At 41.6% G+C, this 15,181-nt stretch overlaps 1 long non-coding RNA gene across 1 annotated transcript in view; it reads left to right on the top strand.

Moving 5' to 3' along the window:
- The window catches only part of LOC115523376, a 30,124-nt gene extending 18,142 nt beyond the window's left edge, over positions 1-11,982 (top strand). Inside the window, exon 2 of the long non-coding RNA XR_003971717.1 lies at positions 11,718-11,982. This is a non-coding gene — a long non-coding RNA (uncharacterized LOC115523376). The remainder of the gene's footprint in view (positions 1-11,717) is intronic.
- The last annotated feature ends 3,199 nt before the right edge of the window (positions 11,983-15,181 follow it).

Consider the following 15,181-nt stretch of genomic DNA (forward strand, 5'->3'; position numbering starts at 1 on the left):
TCTATTTATTTGTTTCCTCTCCAACATTTATTATTTCCTTCATTCTGTTTGCTTTTGGTTTAGTTTGCCTGTATTATTATTATTTTTTTACTTTATTAAAGTGGAAAATTTATTCCATAAATTTTACTGTCTCGTTTTTTCATTTTCATTAAGGTCAGATTATTTTCTGATTGCTCTTGTGATTTTTTTCTTTTGCCTGTTGTTTATTTAGGAGTGTGTTGCTTACTTTCCACATATTTGAGAATTTACCAATTTTTCTTTTATTATTGATTTCCAGGGTTTTTTTTTTTAATTTTTGTTAACGTTTATTCATTTTTGAGAGACAGAGAGAGACAGAGCATGAGTAGGGAAGGGGCAGAGAGAGAGAGAGACACAGAATCTGAAGCAGGCTCCAGGCTCTGAGCTGTCAGCACAGAGCCCAATGTGGGGCTTGAAATCACGGAACTGCGAAATCATGACCTGAGCCAAAGTCCGACGCTCAACTGACTGAGCCACCCAGGTGCCCCTATTGATTTCCAGTTTTATTACTTGTTATCAGAAAACATTACTCATATGTTTTAAATTCTTTTAAATGTATTGAGGCTTATTTTATGGCCTGACATATGATAATCCTTGAGGAATGTTTCATGTGCACTTGAGAAGAAAGCTTTCGTTGGGCGGAGTGTTCTATAGATTTCTGTCAGGTCTCATTGATTTGTAGCGCTGCTCAAGTCTTCTATTTCCTTGTTAATCTTCTGCCTCGTTACTCTATTTATCATTGAAAGTGAGATATTGAAGTCTCCAATTATAATTGTTAAATTTTCTATTTTTCCCTTCAGTTCTGCATTCCGTGGTTCTGTTGTTAACTACATGTATGTTTATAAGTGTTATATCTTCCTGAGGGATTGAAACCTTTATCATTATAAAGTTTAATTCTTTTTCACTGGTAACAACTTTTGGCTTAAAATCCAGTTTGCCTGATATTAGTATAGCCACAACAGCTCTCTTTTGGGTATTGTTGGCACAGTATGTATTTTTGCATCCTTTTACTTTCCCCCTTTTGTATCTTTCAATCTAGTTGAGTCTTGTTTTTGTATCCATTCTCCCAGTTTATGCCTTTTGATTGGGATGTGTATTCCATTTGCACTTAGTGCAATTATTGATAAGGTAGGATTTGCATCTACCACTTTATTCGTTGTTTGTCCCCTGCATAAGTGACATGGTTTTTGTTCTCCATTATGGCCTTCTTTTGTGTTAAATAGGTATTTTATAGTATATCATTTTAATTCCCTTGTTTCTTTTACTGTATTTTGGGGCTATTTTTCTTAGAGATTGCCTGGGAATTAAAACTACAGTTAAAACTATCTTGTATGGATTAATACTAACTTGATTTCAATAGTATACAAAACTTTGCTCCAAACTAGCTCCATTCACTCTTCCTTCATTGCACTATTATTGTCAAACACATTACTTCCTTACATATTATAATTCTATCAACAGCTTTATAATTAATGCTTCAGCAATTGTCTTTTAAATCAGATAGGAAAATAAAGGAGTTACGAACAAAAGTACATTTATATTATCTTTTATGTTTACATATGTGTTTACCTTTACTGGTATGCTTTATTTCTTCATATGGATTCAAGTTTCTGCTTAGTGTCCTTTCATTTCAGCCTGAGGGTTCTCTTTAACATTTCTTATAAGGTAGGCTTGCTAATGGTTAATTCTCTCTGTTTTTGTTTATCTAGGAAAGTCTTAATTTCTCCTTCATTCTTTTAAAAAAAATTTTTTTTTAACATTTATTCATTTTGGAGAGACAGGGCACAAGCAGAGAGAGAGGGGGACACAGAATCTGCAGCAGGCTCCAGGCTCTGAGCTGTCAGCACAAAGCCCGACACAGGGCTTGAACTCACAAACCGTGACATCATGACCTGAGCCGAAGTTGGACGCTTAACCAACTAAGCCATGCAGGCACCCCTAATTTCTCCTTCATCCTTAAAGGGTAGTTTTGCTGGATATAGAATTGGTAGATGGGGCGCCTGGGTGGCTCAGTCAGTGAAGCGTCTGACTCTTGGTTTTGGCTCAGGACATGACCATGGTTTGTGAGTTCCAGCCCCATGTCGGGGTCTGCGCCGACGATGCTGATCCTGCTTGGGATTCTCCCTTGCCTTCTCTCTCTGCCCGTCTCCCACTTGCATTCTCTCTCTCTCTCTCTCTCTCTCTCTCTCTCTCTCTCTCAGAATAAATAAATAAATAAATAAATAAACTTAGGAAAAAAGAATTGGTAGATAATCTTTCTTTTAGCATTTTGAATATATTATCATACTGCCTTTTGGCTTCCATGGTTTCTGATGAGAAGTCAACTGCTAATGTTACTGAAGACCTCTTGTATATGAGTTTCTTCTCTCTTGCTGTTTTTGGATTCTCTCCTTGGCTTTTGACAGTTTAGTTGATGTGTCTGTATGTGAACCTTTTTGAGTTTGTTGTAATTGAAGTTTGTTGCATTATTTTGTGCAGATTAGTGCTTTCATCGAATTTGTGATGTTTTTGCCATATTTTAAAAAATAATCTTTCTGCCCCTTTCTGTTCTCTCCTTCTGAGACTTCAGTTATGTATATTTAGATAATATTGGTATTTTCCCTCAGATCTCTGACACTCTGTTCATCTTTACTCATTTTGAGTCTATCTGGTGATTTTTTCATTTCAGTTGTACTTTACAACTCCAGAAGTTCTATTTGATTCTTTTTTATAATTTCTATTTCTTTATTGATATTTTATATTTGGTGAAACATCTTTAGTTTCCTTTACTTCTTTGAATATATTTATAATAGTTGGTTTAAAGTCTATCTAGTAAGTTGAACATCTCACCTTCCTCAGGCACAGTTTCTATTGACCGTGTTTCCTGTGTGTGTGTGTGTGTGTGTGTGTGTGTGTGTGTGTGTGTGTGTTTGGATGACATAATTTTTTGTTGAAAACTGGACACTTTATGTAATAATAACACGGGAGCTCTGGAAATCAGATTCTTCCCTCCCTTCCCAGGGTTTGCGATAGTTCCTGCTGTTCACTGTTGTCACTGCTGCTGTTTGTTGGGTTTCATGACTTTCCTGATCGAATTCTGCAAAATCTGGATTGTGATATGTGGCTTCCAAAGCACCTGCTCCCAAAGTAGCTTAGTAATAAGCAATAATTACCGATTTCCTTGTATTCCTGGATCCAGTAAGTCTCCCAGCTTTTCGTGAGGGCCTTCGTGCATGTGTCAGGGCAGACATTTTCTATGCTGGTCTTAGTCTTCACTTCCTGTTTGTATAGAACCTCAAGCTCGGGGAGAGGTGAGAGTTGCACACTGCCCTGTGCATGCCTGTGACCTGTATGTTCCCAAGAACGTGTTGGATCTTTGCAAAACCCCTCGTGGACATCTCATTCCCCAGTTTTTCCTTGTAAGTTTTTTGGTCAGTCTCTTGTTAGCTGCAAGTGACCTCAGGCAGCTTTCATGTTTGTGTATTACCTACCGCTCTTTGTGTATTAAGATATTTTAATACCTTTCTAAACCTCTGATTTCTGAACTAGTATTATCCTCATTTTCAAATGAAGAAACCAAGACCCAGAAAAGTTAAGTCTATACACATGTCGTCACACTGCTGGTCAGTGATTGCATCAGCATCCAAAAGTCTTCAGACTGTCTCCTTCCAAAGCCCAAGGGGATATGGCTGAAAAGTAGTTTGGAATTAGACACTGGGCGGTTTGAATGCTTTGAATACTGTGTAGTCCAGTCTCCTGGACTGGCCCCAGTAGTTGAGAGAATGGTGTTCTAATGGTAGAATTCTTACACCCATTGTAAGGAAACCTGTGGTGATACCTCAGCACCAGTTGGAAGGTGGAAGAGAATTTTGTCCTTTGGGAAGCAAAAATGCTTTCCCTCTTTCCCACCTTTTATAACAAACTAGTCTTTACCTTTCAGACTTGTACCCCCAGAGGTGACCAACACCTATTTACCCTTTCAGATGTAAAGAAAGTGGATACCTGTGACCCGGCACAACCATGGCTCCCTGAACAACATTCCTTTGGGGCTGCAGTTTCCTCCCTGTAAAATATGGGGCTGGATTAGATGACTTCTAAGGTCCCTTCTACCATGACATTATTATATTAACCCTTTAACTCAAAGTCTGACTGAGAATCAAAGTGACACCTGCTGTAAAATGAGAGTATGGAAAGAGCGGGAGAGCACCAGACAGGAGCACTCTCTGTTTGCTCTCTCCCCCTCTCTGTCACTTCTGCTCAAAATAAAAGATTAGGAAGTGCCCCTCATACAAACATGAGAAATAGAACTCCTGGAACCTTTTGTTTTTACATCATGTCATAGTGAGACAGTTAGCGTTTATTCCCAAGGTCAGTATTCACTGAAACACAGCTAAGTCAAACTTGGAACATGACTCGGCAGTAGACTAATAAACTTCCTATGGAAGTTTTCCACTGGTCAACTAAGCAACTTATAATAGTCGGAGACACTTAAAAGTTCTTGCTGGAGCCTTTTTAAATGTGAAGAAATTAAGTACAGAAATAGCAGAGTAAAGAAATGTACCCAGGAAGTAGCCCTTGGGGTCTGGCTGTTAAGTAATGGGGGTAGGGTTTTGGTTTTTAAGCAAACATACCAAAGCCTGCACATGCTCCTGTCTGACTTGAAAGCAACCACCCCAGAGAGAATACCGTCTCAAAACATTTAGGAATGCTTTCAGTGAAACTGTCTTCAGAGGCAGGGAAAACTTTCTTTAACATCCTAGGAGCAGTTCAACCTTAGGTGTTTGAGGATGGGCTTAATTGGTGAAACGAATCACAAATTAGACCAGAGGTTTCCATAGTGACTAAGGAAGATAATCAAGATAGATCATATTCCTCTGGATTTCTAACTGTGGTGTGATCGCATTGTTTTCGGCCTTACTCTGTAAACTCTGTAAATGGGGATGACAGAGTAGAGCCACGCTGCCCACCTTTTTTGCTGGTAGGTTGGTATTTATTTCTGATGCTGTTGGCATCAGCCAGGCTCTGGCCGGGAACACGTGGCTTATTCAAAGGGCAAAAGGGCATAAGTGAAGAGGGCTTAGGAGGGTTTTTTTACAGTGGCATTGGTAGGACAGAGCCTGTTGTGAGCATTGTTCCTCTCTGTTCCAAACAGCGAGGGAGCAGATCTGTTCCACAGTAGAGTAAAAGTGTCTTTTTGTGGACCTCATTGCTGCCTAGGTGTTTGTTCCAGTGACAAATAATCAATCAAGCTATTTCTGTCTGAGGAGAAGATAGGCTTTTTGATAAATGATGTTGGGACAAATAGCCCCTTGGAAAAGTTTAAAAGCGCATCTAATCCTCACATTGAAATAAACTCCAAATGGATCGGAGATCCGAATGCAACTGTGAAACCAAAGAAGTATCCCATGGTGAATTACTTTATAACCTGGAAGTGAAAAAGGCCTTTCAAAATCCAGGAACAAAATGGGGAAAAGATTGATAACATTTACTACCAAAACAAACAAAACAAAGCACCCTAGTAAGCCAAGTCAAAAGGCAATGACAAACCAGGAGAGAGCATTTGCAAGTTATCTCACAGATGAGGGCAAGTATACAGAGAACCCTTAAAGATGGAGAAACCCCCAATTGGACACAAGTATAGACAAGAGTCATGGACAGAGAGAAATGTGAGAAAAGAGAGAAAAAGAAATGTGAGTCGTCCCTTACACGTATGAAATGATGCTCATGTTCCCTTATAAAAGAGAAAGGCACATTAAAACTTTCCTGAACCTAAAAGTTTGATGACATTTTCTATTGAGAGGAAAGCACGAAACAGAACAGACCTTATGCAAGGGGATTTGACAAAGTTTAGCAAAATCACATACGTATTAACCTTTGACCCAGCAGCCCCACTTTTAGGAAGCTATCCTGAAAGTACACGTCCATAAATTTGCACAAGGTTGTGCAATACAACATTGTCTGCAGTAGCAAAATGCCAGAAATCACCTAAATGTTCACCCATGGGGCAGTGGGCAAATAAACGGCAATACATACACAAATTAGAGATGCGGCAGTCATAAAAATACGAAGGCAAATGTCTATGAACTGAGATAATTTCCAGAATATATTTTTAGCTTTAGCCCATAGTAGTACACAGAGCATGTACTGTGTACTTTGTGTTTGAGAATAAAAGGCGGAATAAGAATATACTTACATATGTGCTTCTGTTTTCAAAAAGAAGCAATAAAACTGTTTGCTCTAGGAGGTGGAGAGATGAAGGAAGGGGGAAGGTTGGAAGTGAAACTTCAGTGAGTTTGGTTACCCGTTCACCCAGTTTGTACTTTGGGATCATGTAAATGTTTTGCGTATTTAAAAAATTAAAATGGGGGTACCTAGGTGGCTCAGTCGGTTAAGTATCATTGGACTCTTGATTTGGGCTCAGGTCACGATCTCATAGTTGGTGGGATCGAGACCTACATCCAGTTCTGCACTGACAGCATGGAGCCTGCTTGGGACTCTCTCCCTCTCTCTCTGGCCTCTCTCTCTCTCTCTCTCTCCCTCTCCCCCCTCTCTCAAAAATAAATAAATAGACTTAAAAATTTTTGGAATAAAAAAGACTAGAATAAATTCCTAAACCAGAAAACAAATTGGAACAAATGAACCTAACTTTATTTTCAATGTGGCAACATAGCTACACAAAGAACAGAATCACTTCAGTGCTCTGATTATACACCCTTTGTGGGATATGATCCAAAGATAGGTGACTAGAAACAGATCTTAAACTTCAGTCAAAAATTTGTTGTTAAAAAGGCTAAAATTAATAACATAAGAAACAACAGGTGTTGGTGAGGATTTGGAGAAAGCTTCCTGCACTGTTGGTGGGAATGAAAACTGGTGCAGCCACTCTGGAGAACAATATGGAGGTTCCTCAAGAAACCAAAAATAGAACTACCCTATAGCCCAGCAATTGCACCACTAGGTGTTTACCCAAAGGATACAAAAATACAGATTTGAAAGGGTACATGTACCCCAATGTTTATAGCAGCATTATCAACAATAGCCAAACTGTGGAAGGAGCCCAAAGGTCCACTGACTGATGAATGGATAAAGAAGATATATATACAATGGAATATTACTCAGCCATCAAAAAGATGCAATGACATGGATGGAGCTAGAATGTATTATGTCAAGCAAAGTGAGTCAATCAGAGAAAGACAAATACCATGTGATTTTACTCATATGTGGAATTTAAGAAACAAAATGGATGAACATATTGGAAGTGGGGAAGAGAAGGGAAACAAACCGCGAGAAACTCTCAATGATACAGAACAAACTGAGGCTTGATAGAAGGAGGTGGGTGGGAGATGGGCTAGGTGGGTGCTGGGTATTGAGGAGGGCACTTGTTGTGATGAGCACCAGGTGTTGAATGTAAGTGACGAATCACTGAATTCTACTCCTGAAACCAATATTGCCGTGTATATTAACTAACGAAAATTTAAATTAAAAAAATTTGTTGTTATAGTATGACAATTCTGAACTAGGAGAAAACATGTAACTCTGAATTAGGGGGAAATAAATATTATACCCACCAAGACTTTCAGTGTAAGAAAAAAGATGCAAAGCAAATATTAAATCAAAGAAGTTAAAATAAAACACTGTAAGTTTAAATTTGAATTGAGAATGTCCATATGAACTCACCTTCAAAAGTGTATGTCTTTCCTGTCCACTGAAAAGGCCAAGATGTAATAATACCCTAGTGTCAGTGAACACATCTTGCCCCCAGATCTTGGTTTCTTTTTTTTTTTTTTTTTTTTAATTTTTTTTTTTCAACGTTTTTTTTATTTATTTTTGGGACAGAGAGAGACAGAGCATGAACGGGGGAGGAGCAGAGAGAGAGGGAGACACAGAATCGGAAACAGGCTCCAGGCTCTGAGCCATCAGCCCAGAGCCTGACGCGGGGCTCGAACTCCCGGACCGTGAGATCGTGACCTGGCTGAAGTCGGACGCTTAACCGACTGCGCCACCCAGGTGCCCCTTTTTTTTTTTTTAATGGTTTATTTATTTTTGAGAGAGAGAGAGAGAGAGAGAGAGAGAGAGAGAGCATGTGAGCAGGAGGGGGCAGAGAGAGAGAGGGAGACAGAGGATCCCAAGCTGACAGTGCAGAGCCTGATGCGGGGCTGGAACCCACGAACCGGGAGATCATGACCTGAGTGAAAGACGCTTAACCAACTGAGCCACCCAGGTGGCCCTGGAGATCTTGGTTTCTAAATATCATTTCTCACCAACACGAAGAATGTCCTTATTCTTAGGAGATGCATGTTGAAATCTTTAGGAATAAAGTGGCATGAATACAGTTTATTCTCGATGCTTCAGCTGTGTGTATGCGTGTGGTAAGGATCTAACGATTGCACCAAGTAATCCCTTTTCCCGCACTTGGCATAGCTCTGCAGAATTAGCTCCAGCTGCCCACGCTCTTTTCTGGTCGTGGCCTCCATTCTGAAGATGAACCAGAGCCTGAAAAGATGCAGATTACTAAAGTGCATGTCTCTGAGGCTCAGAGACTCTAAAGATGAGAAATACCACGCGTGCTCTAATTTTCTGCTTAAAACTACTTAAATCCTTTCGATTTGAGATATTTAAAATAGATCACACCTGAGTTCAATCTTTCTTTTTAAATGTTTATTTATTTTGAGAGTAAGAGAGAGCCGAAGAGGGGCAGAGAGAGGGACAGAGAGAGGACCCCAAGCAGGCCCCACTCTGACAGTGCGTAGTGGGCAGGCACGGGGCTCAGACTCCACGAACCGCGAGGTCATGACCTGAGCCGAAATCGGGAGTCAGACACTTAGCCAACTGAGCCACCCAGGCACCCTGGGACTTCAGTCTTAGTGGTCAAAAGCGCTGATTGAAGTACCATTTCCCAGTGCTTTTTTGGTGTCTTTGGCTGTGATAGCTGAGCGTGCGCATTCGTAGCCGCTGGCTTCGATGTGGCTCTGATCTTTCCTCGGGAATTGAGAAATGTGGGTTCTTCCCGGGCCTCGATGACTTGTTGTGTAATTCGCGGCAAGTCAGACCACCTTTGGGATCTTTGTTTTCAACGGCCAAAGATGAGGGTCGGACTTGATTTTTTTTTTTTTTCCGCAGTAAATTTTTGTGATTTTGAATTCTCTCCAAGTGGGGCAATGTATCTGCAGATATCAGGAGCAGCAAGAGAAAAGAGTAAGGCTTCACTGGGATATGAGGGGCCACCTGGAGTAGTTTAATTTTTCCAGCTAATTTTTTTATATCAATCCTGTATCAGATTCTTTAAACATGTTAAAAATGGATAAGGGCAACAGATGGTTCCTTAATTACAAGAACAGTATTTTGGTATATGATTTTATTGATAATTATCCTTAATTCCAAAAATTTTTTAAGTTTATTTATTTATTTCAGAGAGAGAGAGAGGGAGACAGAGAGACAGAGAGGAGAGAACACACACGCATGCGCATAAGCGGGAGAGGGAGGAGGGACAGACTCCCGAGCAGGCTTCACTCCATCAGCGCAGAGCCCGATGCGGGGCTTGAAGTCACGAACTGTGAGATCATGACCTGAGCCGAGATCAAGAGTAGGATGCTTAACTGTGCCAGCCAGGTGCCCCTCCAACAATTTTTTTTTTTTTAATCTAGAAGGAAAACAATGGCTTGTGAGTGGTTCCAATCCAGCACCTCCCTGTGGCTGCAGCTCGCACGGCTATGCTAGAGCTGGCCGACGATTTGTAACATGCCTCAGGTTTGGGGTGATATACTCCCGAATAACTTATCACGGCAGAACCATTGAAACACAGTAAATCCTCTTGTTCCCTTGTGTGACTGGGGAATTAGACAATCAACCGCGACCATCTAAACGTCTTGGAATGCAAAACGCACGAAGCATGAAATCCTCTTGAAAACCATTTCATTCTCTTAATTATTCATTAGGTTCCTCAGCGTCTGACAGACCTTCAAGGTCACTATTATGAACGTTAATTATCAATGTAATGTGACCGGGGAAAAGCCGGTTTTAAAAGAGTCCTGTCTGGCAGAATTCTGCAAGTGAAAGAAGGCACCGTTTTATTTGGGTGTGCGTGCATCTACTCTGTTGCTGTATAGTGAGAGAATGGGAGTTTTGGAAGCAGACCTTCCAGACTCTTCTGGCCGCCTGGGATAGTCACCCACTCTGCGTAAACTCTCGCGCGGGGAAAGAGAGAAGATCCGGTGCCAGGCAGGGATGGCAAGTTCTCCACGACCGGGGGGTGATGCCTCCCCCCGAGCCAGCTGGCTTGTTCATGCAGTCAGCGTTGATCGGGTGTCTTCTCCTGACCATGCTTTGCGCTGGCTTGGAAACAGCACCAACGTGGAGTAGGCTGAATGGAGCTGCTTCAAGTGCAGTCTTTCCACACAATTAGCTGAGGGTACACTTCTCACCGTTTCCCCCCATCCCCTCAGAGCTCACCACCGCTACTAAGAGGTACTGTGAAATTTAAGCCCATTGAATATAAATGCGTCTAATGACTGATGCATTGAAGTATTTGTTCCTCCAGCAAATCGTTGTGAAGTGGTTCATTTTGGAGTGACTGTCCAGAAACGTCATTTTCAGGCCTCCTCAGTGTCCTCCTCTCTTTGGCACAGCAAGCACTTCTGTGGCCCCAACTTAGGACAAGTTTAGGCTGAGGACATGCCTCCAAAAACAACTGGTTATGTTGATATGACAAAATAATGCTGGAGAAGTTCTCAGAATGAACTGGGCTGCCATCCAAACAGGCTCATAGTTGACAGTGTTCTGATGTGTTAGATTGTACCTTCTGGAAAAAAACAGGATTGTCTATACAGCATTTTCATCACAAACTGATTCCTCAACTTATTTTAGCTGTGTGGCATTAGCATGCATGTATTAAACGTTAGCGCTGGGAATATACCACAAACACCCAGAAAGGTACAGATGGGAGAAAGCTCTGGAATGTGAGGGTAAGGTGGCTGAATCATCTGATCCTTGGACTTGCTGCACTGTGCCGATTTAAAATGTCAAGTTCAGGGGCACCTGGGTGGCTCAGTCAGTTGAGCGTCCGACTTCGGCTCAGGTCACCATCTCGTGGTCCATGAGTTCGAGCCCTGCGTCGGGCTCTGGGCTGATGGCTCAGAGCCTGGAGCCTGCTTCCGTTCTGTGTCTCCCTCTCTCTCTGCCCCTTCCCCGTTCATGCTCTGTCTCTCTCTGTCTCAAAAATAAATAAAACGTTAAAAAAAGAAAGAATTTTTAATAAAATGTCAAGTTCAGGGGCACCTGGGTGGCTCAGTTGGTTAAGTGGCTGACTCTCAGTTTCAGCTCAGGTCATAATCTCACAGTTTCGAGAGCTCGAGGCCCATCCCGGACTCTATGCTGATGGTGCGGAGCCTGCTTGGAATTCTCTCTCTCTCCCTCTAACTCTGCCCCCTCCCCCATTCACACCGTCTCTGTCTCTCTCAAAACAAATAAATAAACTTAAACATAAATAAATAAATAAATAAATAAATAAATAAATAAATAAATAAAATGTCAAGTTCTTGGTCCCTGCCATTCCAAAGACGGAACCTAATTCCCCTCCCTTGACAATGGGCTGGACTTAGAGACTTGCTTCTAATAAATAGAAGGATGCAGAAATGGTGGTGTGACTATGGTGATTAGGTTATTAAAAGGGCATCACAACTTCCTGATTACTCTCTCTGATCCTGTCCTCTTCGGGGAGCCAGCTGCCACGTCACCAGCACAGATACAGAGTCCAATGATGAGGTCCATGTGTGAGGAACTGAGGTATGTCCTACCAGCAGCCACGAGAGAGAGCCACCTAGGGGGGCAGATCCTTCAGCCCTAGGCACACCTTCAGATGACTGCAGCCCCAGCTGACATCTTGACTGCAACCTCAGGAGGCATCTTGAGCCAGAACCACCCAGCTAAGCCACTCCCACATCGCTGGCTCTCAGAAACTGGTGGATAATAAATATGTTACTGTTTTAAGTTGCTATGTCTGGGGTAATTTGTTAAAGAGGCAACAGGTCCTATAGGCAGATGCCTAACATAGTTGTTGAGAGTAACCTTTCTTACCCCTCCACTTGACGGTGCCATCGTGCGGCCACCCTCACTCACGCACGCATGCACACACCCATGCATGCACCTGTGAAGAAAACTACCCCACCCTGCAGAGGCCCTACAACTCCTGCCCAGTGCACCCTGGGAGGCAGGTCTTTGACCACTGTTTCATACTATGTGCCAAGCAACTGCTCTCTGGGTACCTGTGAGCTAAATATTTTCATCCTTTAACTATACAATTCAAGGGACATCTGGGTGGCATCCGACTTCAACTCAGGTCATGATCTCGCGGTTTGTGAGTTCCAGCCCCACGTCGGGCTCTGTGCTGACAGCTCGGAGGCTGGAGCCTGCTTTGGCTTCTGTGTCTCCCTCTCTCTCTGCCCCTCCCCTGTTCTCACTCTCTCTCTCTCAAAAAGAAATAAACGTTAAAAAATTAAATACACAGGGGCACCTGCGTGGCTCGGTCGGTTAAGCGTCCGACTTCGGCTCAGGTTATGATCTCGTGGTCCGTGAGTTCGAGCTCCGCGTCAGGCTCTGTGCTGACAGCTCAGAGCCTGGAGCCTGTTTCAGATTCTGTGTCTCTCTCTCTCTCTGACCCTTCCCCGTTCATGCTCTGTCTCTCTCTGTCTCAAAAATAAATAAACGTTAAAAAAAATTAAAAAAAATTAAATACACAATTCAGGTTTAATAAGCATTTAATTTTTCAGAAATTCTAAGGTACAAAAAGAGATTTGTCACTTTATCCTATCCATATCCCATTGAACAGACTGGATATCCAATAATACATGAAATTGTTTTGATTTTGACAGTTAAAACCCCTGTAAAAATGACAAATGCTTTAATGGGTAATATAAATATCCAATTGGTGTTATTTTTAACATTCTATGAACATATCTCAAAAAAGCTTCTCTTAATTTTTTGTAAATTTTGATCAAAGAAAATTAATACAAATTGCATAATTTCAACAAAGATCATCTATTACTACTTGCTTGTGATAAAATGTATTTATCTCTCAATTATTCATCTCCTTGATTGTAGTGCTAGTTGGAATGTTATCCTTATAAATGAGTTATCCATAAATGAGCTTATGGTCTAGTGAGTCGATGATTATTGAAACATTTGATTTTAGGGGCGCCTGGGTGGCGCAGTCGGTTAAGCGTCCGACTTCAGCCAGGTCACGATCTCGTGGTCCGTGAGTTCGAGCCCCGCGTCGGGCTCTGGGCTGATGGCTCGGAGCCTGGAGCCTGTTTCCGATTCTGTGTCTCCCTCTCTCTCTGCCCCTCCCCCGTTCATGCTCTGTCTCTCTCTGTCCCAAAAATAAATAAACGTTGAAAAAAAAAATTTTTTTAAAAAGAAACATTTGATTTTAGAGAAGGCACATTTTTCCCGGGAATAATTTAGAGCTTGTGTTCACAAAGGTCACATTAATAATTTTTAAACTGTAATTTAATTAGAAAAATAAGATACCTCATTTTAATCAGCTTGTATTTGAAAAAACCACAAAGATAAATATAAGCCCTCTCGAGGCTTCCAGAAAAACCTGATTGATTCTACTCTGGGGATTTCATGATTATTCATTAATTGCTGCCTGTGATATATTTTTTTATTTTTATTTATTTTATTTTATTTTTTAAATTTACATCCAAGTTAGCATATCGTGCAACAATGATTTCAGGAGTAGATTCCTTAATGCCCCTTAACCATTGAGCCCACCCCCCCTCCTACAACGCCTCCAGTAACCCTCTGTTTGTTCTCCATATTTAAGAGTCTCTTATGTTTTGTCCCCCTCCCTGTTTTTATATTATTTTTGCTTCCCTTCCCTTGTGTTCATCTGTTCTGTGTCTTAAAGTCCTCATACGAGTGAAGTCATATGATATTTGTCTTTCTCTAATTTTGCTTAGCATAATACCTTCTAGTTCCATCCATGTAGTTGCCAATGGCAAGATTTCATTCTTTTTTATTGCTGAGTAATACTCCATTGTGTGTGTGTGTGTGTGTGTGTGTGTGTGTGTGTGTGTGTGTATACCACATCTTCTTTCTCCATTCATCCATCGATGGACATTTGGCTGCCCGTGATAATTTTATACTGTATTCAGAACACGTACTAAGGCCCACTAGCTCTAGGAGGCAAATGGCAACTTTCTGACTTATCATCCAACAATAGTTCCTTTTTTTTTTTTTTTTTTTGCTTCCAATTTGTTTTCTTTAAGATGAGAGATAAAAAGCAAGACGTAAGAGAGGCCCATGGATCAGTTGGAACTGTCAGGTTGGGTCTACAAAGTAGACTCCAAGAGTCATTCTCCACTTGTCAGCCACTGAGTGCCTGGAAGCCCAAGACAACACCACCCAGGGCAGGTGCGATGCACACAACCCTGCTGCCCCGCCCCCTAATTAATCAGGTGAGAGCTAAGGGCCTTGACATTTCATCTCCTGAGTCCTTCATTTTTCTTCTAAATTTCGCCCCTAATTTCTCCACGTTCTATGGTGTTTAACTGGAGACTTTCCAATGGTGACAGAGGCTTGGGTTGTTTTCTGTCTTTGAGGCTCGCAATGCCTTAAAAAAGAAAAGGGTTTTTTTTTATTACATTTATTTATTTATTAAAAAAATTTTTTTTAACGTTTATTTATTTTTGAGACAGAGAGAGACAGAGCATGAACAGGGGAGGGGCAGAGAGAGAGGGAGACACAGAATCTGAAACAGGCTCCAGGCTCTGAGCTGTCAGCACAGAGCCCGACATGGGGCTCGAACTCACAGACAGTGAGATCATGACCTGAGCTGAAGTCAGACGCTTAACCGACCAAGCCACCCAGGCGCCCCTACATTTATTTATTTTTGAGAGACAGAGTGGGACAGAGCACAAGCGGGGGAGGGGCAGAGAGAGAAGGAGACAGAATCCGAAGCAGGCTCCAGGCTCTGAGCAAGCGGTCAGCACAGAGCCTGACGCGGGGCTCGAACCCATGAACCGTGAGATCATGACCTGAGCTGAAGTCAGTCACTTAACTGAGTGAGCCACCCAGGCGTCCCTGAAAAAGAAATGTTAAAGCAGGTGATTAAAATAGACTTAATTGTTAAGTAAACACTTGAAGTACCCATATTTAATAAAATATGTGTTTAACACAAAAATAC

Source organism: Lynx canadensis, chromosome C2, assembly GCF_007474595.2.
Source record: "Lynx canadensis isolate LIC74 chromosome C2, mLynCan4.pri.v2, whole genome shotgun sequence".
Classification (NCBI taxonomy): domain Eukaryota; kingdom Metazoa; phylum Chordata; class Mammalia; order Carnivora; family Felidae; genus Lynx; species Lynx canadensis.